Raw genomic sequence first — 8,724 nt, 5'->3', positions numbered from 1 at the left:
GTATTGGTGGAGTGGTCCTTCAAAATATGTATATCTCTCTAACTCCTTCTCATCCATTGGGGAGTACTTTCGGCCATAGTTGGCCATGATGACCACCTGAATACTTCTACCCTCCGTGTAAGTGTAAACATACAATTTTTTCCGGTCTGTTAATTCTTTGATGTGGGGCTCGTCACATCTGTTATAGAGTGTTTGGTCTCCATTATCAAACTTACAAATCCCCACATATGTGTTGTCCGTGTTAAGGTGCTCTGTCTCATTGATGCGTCTGAGTACCACGTTTTGTTTCTCCATTTTGGGTGGTGCATCGATCGGTTCATTATCTACTTTGTTCTTGGTGCCGGTCAACCCCATTTATCCACAATATAAGGGTTGTGAACCACTAGGTACATCATTCCTTGTTGGTCGAAATATCGATCCCCATCATAATCAACATCTACAAGGTCTCTGAACTCGCCAGGCTTATTTTCCAGCTTAACACAATAACGGTCCATTCCATCCTTATAGATTTTGGCTTTAAGCACATTTTCAAATTGAAACTTCAAATACAACAACTTCACATCAGATGTAGGCTAAGAAGGACCTACACCCATCGAAGTTGTTCCCTTAGGGTTTGACTTGTTAGAATCTTCAATCATGAGGCCGTATGATCTCTCAGACGAAGTGTCAGAGAAACTCTCCTCTAAAATAGGTTCCAAAGGCTTTCTTCCATTGAGTGATTACTCCCTTCATCAAAGATGTTGTGGTTCCTATTCTGGTACAATCTTCCCGATTGTAGATTCATGAAGAATTGGTAACAAGAAAAATCCAAACCGAGTTACCTCATTAAATAGTTTGAATCTCCCATTTTGATCCAATTTCAATTTTGAAAGAAGCACCTGGTTGCTATGGCCTAGCTCCTTGTGTGGTAAGTTTCTATCTATGTTTTCGCTCAGAGGTACATGGATCCCGATCCATGTTGAAAAGACATTTTAACTTTTGTTGATACCATCAGCTTCGGCATGATTAAGGGATCTTATGGTATCAAAAATTTTAGAAATGAATCTTTGGATTGGAGGCTAAGTTGAGTTTGTCACTTTGCCTGAGCTTTTGTTAGTTTTGAGCTGTTGGAAGGGTTTCTTGCATCCAATTTCAACTCTGGAAGGCCCCACTAGACTCTCTGTGATATCCTCTAGCTATGGTACTAGTTTGGTGTGAATTTGTGTCAGGGGAACATGGATCGCGATCCATGTTCCTTTGTGTCAAAATACACTGAATTTTGTCCCACAGCTAGTCCTTGGCCTAGTGATGCTGACTATATGGTTTTTGAATGCTTTAAAGCTTTTTAGGACAGACAAAAGTCAGTTTTAGGGTTTATGTCAGTGGTTTCCCCCCTTGACCTAATTTTTACCACCTTTTACCCTCCCTTTGAAATTTCCTGATAAGGGTCCTTTAGGAGAAAGTGCTCCAATTGTTATCAATTCCTTGCTTGTCTTCTATCGCGATCCATGTTTGGCAAGATTTTGGACTGACACTTTGTGAGCTGATCACACAAGGTATGATGATGCTATTCCCCAAGTCTTTTTGGATTTGGTTAGTTTTTTCCAAGTGAGAAGCAGAGTTTTGTGTCCGTTTTGCGGTTTTTTGCAAACCACTTCTTTTCTGGTATTTTGACCAGCTTTTTTCACTTTTTATCTATGGCTCCTTTTGGAAAAAAAATTCAACTAGTAATCGGGAGTACACTGGTCAAATCTTGATGTCAGATGTCTACCTGGAACATGGATCGCAATCCATGTTGGGAAGCACTTGGGTATGAAATTTGGTTATGTGGATTCCTTGCTTCTAGTTGGTCCCGATTCTCATTCCTTTTTGGATTTGGACAAATAAAAGTTCAGCTTTTTCTTTTTTCCAAGGTTTTGGTCTGCTCACTCCAATCTTTTGATTTTTATGGCCTTCTAGTCCTCTTTTTCTCACCAAACTCAAGGTTCTGATGCCTGAGAGCATGTCCTAAGCAAAGGAAATAGTTTTAGCACATTTTGCCAAAAAGGTACATGGATCGCAATCCATGTTTGGCATGATTTTTGACAGGTTTTTGCACAGTCTTTATCGACAAGTGTTTTTATCCCCTTCTTAAAAGTTTTACTGGGTTTAGTCCAGTTTTGAAGCTCTGACCATCACTTCTTCAATTTTTTTGAGTTATGGTCTTCAACACCAAAATAAGGTTTTTGACAGTTTTTCCCTCGATCCTTTTGGCCACAAATGATGGTGTACTTTGTTACCTAACCTACTCCTACAACTGAAATGAATATGCAAACATAATTAAACTTAACAATACAAAAATAACAAAAATGGTGTGGTGGAACAGCCCTTTCCAAGAATATGAAAAAATCAAAGAACGAAATACTGTCTTGTACTTCACTCACAGCTTTCTTTGCTCTTAAGGAATAGCAATGGCTATTCTCGGACTCCAGTCTCTATTAAGCACTAAACCTACGTCTAGCTGTTTCACTGTCTATGGGTAAGCGGAATGGTTATCAAAAGCTTGAAGGGAGAGTTTTTTTTTTTTTTTGTACACTGAGTCACTCACCACCTAAGAATCGGTTTCCCCGGCAACGGCGCCAATGTTAGCGGGTCGCCGCGACGGACGTCTGCAGTATAGCTATTTTGTACTAACATAATGTCAATATGCAAGGAAGCGACTCAGGGTGGGGCACGGAGACTTAATGAGAGTGTCAATCTCACCAAAGTGAACTAAATTGTTCTTACAACAAAAGCAAATCAACCACTTCCTAGTCACACAATCAGTATGCATCTATTCTCAACACTCAACATAATCACGCATTTTTGGTATCCAAACAAATCCGCAATGTCACGAAACTTAAGGAGAGGTATCACAACACTTATGGGCTTAATCCTACCAAGTTCTGTCACCATCTGGGAAGGTACATAAATCACGATCCATCACCAAAAATGTGCACAAAACGGAAACAGAAGTACTTGGGAAGATCCACCTTAAGCATAGAAACACTTATCCATGGTCAAAACATCAAAAACCAACCATTTAAACTTCCAAATCAATGCATTTAGCTCACAAACGGTACATCGCGAACCGCAACAAAATTGGAGATGATTACACATAGATTGAAAAGCAAGAGACAAGGAACGCAATGTGATATTCGGAATAGAATTATGATTACCCGTTCAGGAGAAAAGATGATTACAAGTTGTAGTCACAAGAAGCTTCCACAGTGCACGTTTTCTTCTTCTCAGCTAATGATAATCTCCCTTTCAAAAGTAATGGTTTTGACTTTAAAAGTTAGGGGGATTTCCCATGGCCATCCGGCCTCTTACAAGGGGTAGACTCAAAGAAAATAAAAAAGGGTATGGTCTAATCTCATCATGATTACAACTCATCTTAGGCTGAATTACAGGGTTTTTCCCCAAAAAATAGAGTGTCCACCGAGTTTGGTGTGCATACGCTTGTATGCGTCCGTATCCACCAAACAAGGGGGGAGGGTGTGTGAGTTGAGAGACGAAGAGAAGTGAAACTGGCTAGTCTCTAGCTTGAGAAAGAGAGAGACTTGCGAGAGAGAGAGAGAGAGGGGGGGGGGGGGGGGGAGAGAGAGAGAGAGAGAGAGAGAGAGAGAGAGAAGAGCAGGTCCGAAAGGGGGGAGGGAAGGGGGTTTGCAAGTGAGGACGATGGAGGCGGGGGTGGGTTGTGGGGGAGAGACAAGTTGGCCAGTATGGCCAGTGAGTCCGCATGCGGGGGGGGGGGAGAGAGAGAGGGTCAACTCCCTCCCTCTCTCTCTCTCTCTCTCTTTGATTATGGGAGAGAGAGAGAGAGAGAGAGAGAGAGAGAGAGAGAGAGAGAGAGAGTTGACAGAGGAGGGGGGTCCCCCTCCCTTCTGTTGTCGTGCACCAAGATGAGGGGTGGTTGTGGCAGGTCTGCCACCACCTTCTTCTTTCCTTTTTTAATTATTTTATTTTTTGAAAAAATACACACCCTCCCTAAAAGAGGGGTGTTCACACGATGGGGAAGGGAAGCCATCAGTCAAGGATGAAAAGCCACCATCAACACTCTAGCTTACGACCGATTACAAGATTGTCCCATTAATGAGATTAGGCTTTGGCAGATGGGCCACCAACTGCCTCACTTATATGCTCATGTTTAAGTGTTTCCTACTTTAGTCTTTTGTGTTTTCTATACTGGACATTTGGATTATATGATGATGATGTAAGTCTTTGGTCTCATAGGCCTTATGCGTACGTGAATAAATGTGTATTACAAGCTATGAGGTCATTTCCACTGTCTATTCAGAGAGGGCTTCGAACCCTTCTCCAAAGTCATGAGCTATCAGGACAAAAGATATCTTGGACTGTATCTACTTGATTTACACATACACAGAGATCTTTTACTGAGGAGATCTAGAGAGAGACAATCCTAGAGACAGATTATGGATTTCTTCACACCAGACACTGGACAGATAGAGGAACATCCAGCACTACAAAGCTCAATTCATAGTCACACCCGCAGTACTCTAATTATCTTGGGAGATCCATAGGCCCACGACTGAGGAGAGGAGCTTCACAACACCGACGAAGACTAAAAAAGAGGATTCAAGCCATGCTATCTCGACATCTAGAGTACATATGAGGATGGATTCATCACCCAATATATCACCCTCTTGTATTGGGCACCCATTGTATCAATGGTCACACATATCCCACACAGTTCCAACTAGTAGCACTTCTAGATTCATTTTTGTATCTCTTTTTTGTACCCAGACATGGTATCAGATTCACCAATTTGTAACGATTGGTCTCATAGGTCATTTTGTCCTTTTGAAGAAGTTAATATATCATTTCATTTCATTTCTCTCTCCCTCTCTCTCTCTCTCTCTCTCTCTCTCTCTCTCTCTCTCTCTCTCTCTCTCTCTCTCTCTCTCTCTCTCTCTCTCTCTCTCTCTCTCTCTCTCTCTCTCTCTCTCTCTCTCTCTCTCTCTCTCTCTCTCTCTCTCTCTCTCTCTCTCTCTCTCTCTCTCTCTCTCTCTCTCTCTCTCGCAACCATTATTGAGGAGGGGAGATCACATGGGAGACGGCTCTATTGTGTCTTTGTGCATTTCCACAAAGCCTTCGATAGTGCCCACAGCTAGATTGATGTGTAGACTGTAGGAGATGGGGGTACCCATAGAGTTGATTTGGGGGATCATCGCTCTATACAAGTCAGTAGTGGGGCATGTAGGGGATTTTTGGTTTGGTTCACTCCACTATGGTGAAATAGGGCTGCATGCTATCTCCTACACTAATGGCATGTATGTGGATGAGTTTTTTGACTACATTGAGAAGGATGGTGATAGAGGAGCACAGTCGGCAGGGACATGGATCCCACTATTGTTAAATGCTGATGATATTGTGTTCATTTTTGACTCACTGGAGGGGATGTGGCGTCACTTAGAAGCTTTGTAGACATTTGCTCATGATAGTTGATTGTCTGTTAACCTGGGGAAAACCAAGGTTATGGTGTTTAACACCACATCATAGTGGGTCAGGAGGTTTACATATGTCCAGGGGACGGTGGAGTATACATATGCATACACCTATCTTGGGGTATTCTTTAGTGGACCGGTGTTTTCATTGAAGAGAGTAGTAGAGACTAGATTGACGAGAGCTTCTGCAGTCTTGGGAGGATTCGAGAGGATGTGTTCGCAGGCTCAGTTTTAGGAACCTCGAACAAAGCTCTGGCCTTTTGACACTCTACTGGCTTTAGCTATGCTTTACGGAGTTCATTGGGGACCCTCAATGGACTACCATGGCAAATATAGTAGCATTGATGGACGGAGATGTATGGAGAGGCCCTTAGTCTTGATGATCTCTCTTGGATGATTCGGGCTAAGGCCTTAGTGCCACAGGAGATTATTCAAGCCGAGCTAGCTGCCCCCCCCCACTCGTGGCAAAAGCACCCATGTATCATTTCTCATGGATCTATAGATTATAGCCATAAGTGTTAATTCTCAAATAGACCTTAATCTAGAGAGTGGATTTATCCTCTTCATTACTTTTCAGGGGAGGCATTGGAAAATATGACTCCCAGATGTGATCCTTTACTGGTGGTTCGGATGCAGAGAGCAAGTGTGGTGGTTTTTCTCCAATGATGCTTAAGAGGAAGGGTTGCTCAGATTACGATGGCTGACATTCGATCACGTGTTTTGGAGTTCTATCCAAACCTGAATTAGTTGGAAGAAAATGTAATTGAGCCTAAGGGTGTGGATGCAGGGAATGATCTTGGTGCTATGAAAGCACTTGTGGCAAAGCAGCTCTTTAAAATGTTTACTTCAATCACAAGAAGATTTGGAAATTTTCTCATGTAAGAAAACGGAGCCTTTTTTAGTGTTTTTTATAAAATTCATAACATCATGAGATTCTGCTCGAGAGGCACCGCATACCTAGCTAGGTATCCTCCCTCACAGAAGCTCGTGATGTTGAGGTAAGTCAGAATGTGGGAATTATTGTGAGAATTTGTCCAAAACTTCTTGTGAATGCAGGCCACCCCAATCCCCTCAAGTAGTATAAGTGCTACGCAGCACGTCTGCAACCATTTTACTGTGTAGCTTATGAGGTATGAACATCTAATTATTTAATGCTTGTATCAACCCCTGCCATGCCTATTTACAAGGTCGTTGTAATGTATCCAAAGGGTCTGATAGGTCTATTCAATCCATGTTTATAGGAAATCTATGTATTTTGATCTCCATTTCATATATAGGAATGAGATTTTGTGTGGGTACTTTAGATTTATATAGCAATGCGATGTATTTGATCTCTGTTTTTGTCTATGGGAATGTGATTTTTGGGGGTATTTTTTTATTTAATTTCCATTCATTGATTTGAGAGAATTTCTCGATATTGGTTTTATATTAGAAATATTCTTGGCAATGTGGTTCATGGACATTCTTATGCATGCAGCTAACACACCATTTACATACATGGGTAATTGTCACCCACACCCCAATTTGAAGGACATGTTAATTGTCCAAAAGGGACCATGAACCGACCCACACATGCACTAGAGTCACGATCCAGTCTACACTTAATGCGGATCATTAGGTTTTCTAAAAGCATCTATCTAGCTCAGGATGTAGTATGAATGTTTTCTATAAGTATGGCAATATTGATTATTGTATGATATTTTAATGAAATTGCTCTATCTCTTTACAAAGTGAAACTTCTGTTGATATGGCTGAAATATCTCAAGTAGTTACAAGGAAATTTATACAATGTTTTTCATCATAGAACTTTCAGATTTTCTGGTGTGCCTATGGTAGCTATTGTATGCAAGCATAACTTGATGCTTGCCATAGCATAACAAAAATGATATACTTAAAGCATTTTTAGTAAGCATTTAACTTAATTTTTTGTCAAGGATTATGGAAGTGATATGTTGTTGTAAGCATAGATGATTGCGAGAAAGTTAGTCACTCTTAAGTGATTAACTTATATAAATGGCTTTATGACAAATTATATCAAAGACAATTGGTTTTGGGTCTCCAGTGCTTCGAATATGGCTATGAGATGATCTTGGTTCCTTTTTTGTGGTTCAAATTTTGGATGGAGTGCTTGAAAAAAACCTAGGTTTAGTGTAATCCCACCTACAAATTTTAAGGTTTAACTCTAAATTTAAGTTTGTAAGCCAGTTACAAAAATGAAAGAAATTTAGTGTAAGAACCTCCATATTTAGTAGATTTACATAAAAAATTCTTACATGTAAGCTTGCCAAGTTTGTTTGCTTTTTTTTTCTTCCTTTTCGAGCACCGTTTGGATGGGTGGTTATATAGTGGCTTTGACAAAATCATGGATTGATTAGTATGTATGGTTGTGCATCTGTTACTTATTATTACGGCCTGACTCTCAAAGGTAAATGCACAACAGGTTATACAGTTGACATTGCACTGCCATTAAGGTAAACAATCAGCTTTTTATGATTTCTTGTATCTAAAGGTTATTTTACTAAATATCAGCCCTTAGGGTCTGCCTTTGATGGTTCTATATGTGACATGGACGGCAACTAGATTCTAGTGTTGGCTCGAGTCTTGCAAAACACATCAACACATGTTAGTTTTAATTGAGTGTTGTTTTATGGATGCAAGTAACAACTTGATCCTTCTCCTTGTAGGACTACCGGAGACTCTTACCAAAGCACAATGGATCAAAAATATCTTTATGTCTTGAGTGTACATACAAATTAAAATTAGAATTAAAATGTATTATTCAAGGTTGTATATGGACTCTTTTGTATCATGTATAGTTATTATTGTATTATTTAATACATCTATATGTATGGAGTGTTTTATGAAAGGAATTTTAAATCAAGCACATACCCTAGTTTCCATATTAGTCTTTGGTGATCAGAAGACTAGTGCAATACAAGCTAGTTTTAGCTAATATAAATCATGAATAATTACTCATAGGAGGAGGTGCTTATCCCTTCCAAACATTAGCCATGGAACATGGTCGGGCAAGGGCCGCGTACCGTCGGGCAATTGCCAAGCGTAGGCATCACCATGGCCACCTAATTGATGCACCACATGTATTGGGAAGAGCGAAAAGGACTTGTAGCAACCAGCTAGGATTTTTGTTAGAATAACTAGGACCTATACCTCAAGCAGCTCCAGCTTTGAGAGGTCTCTGGCAATGAGCCCATGCCAACCCAACTATCCAAGGGAAGGGCACCTATACTACAATAGGTTG

Source organism: Adiantum capillus-veneris, chromosome 8 (genome assembly GCF_014529385.1).
Source record: "Adiantum capillus-veneris isolate H3 chromosome 8, ASM1452938v2, whole genome shotgun sequence".
Taxonomy (NCBI): domain Eukaryota; kingdom Viridiplantae; phylum Streptophyta; class Polypodiopsida; order Polypodiales; family Pteridaceae; genus Adiantum; species Adiantum capillus-veneris.
This window is presented reverse-complemented; position numbering follows the sequence as displayed.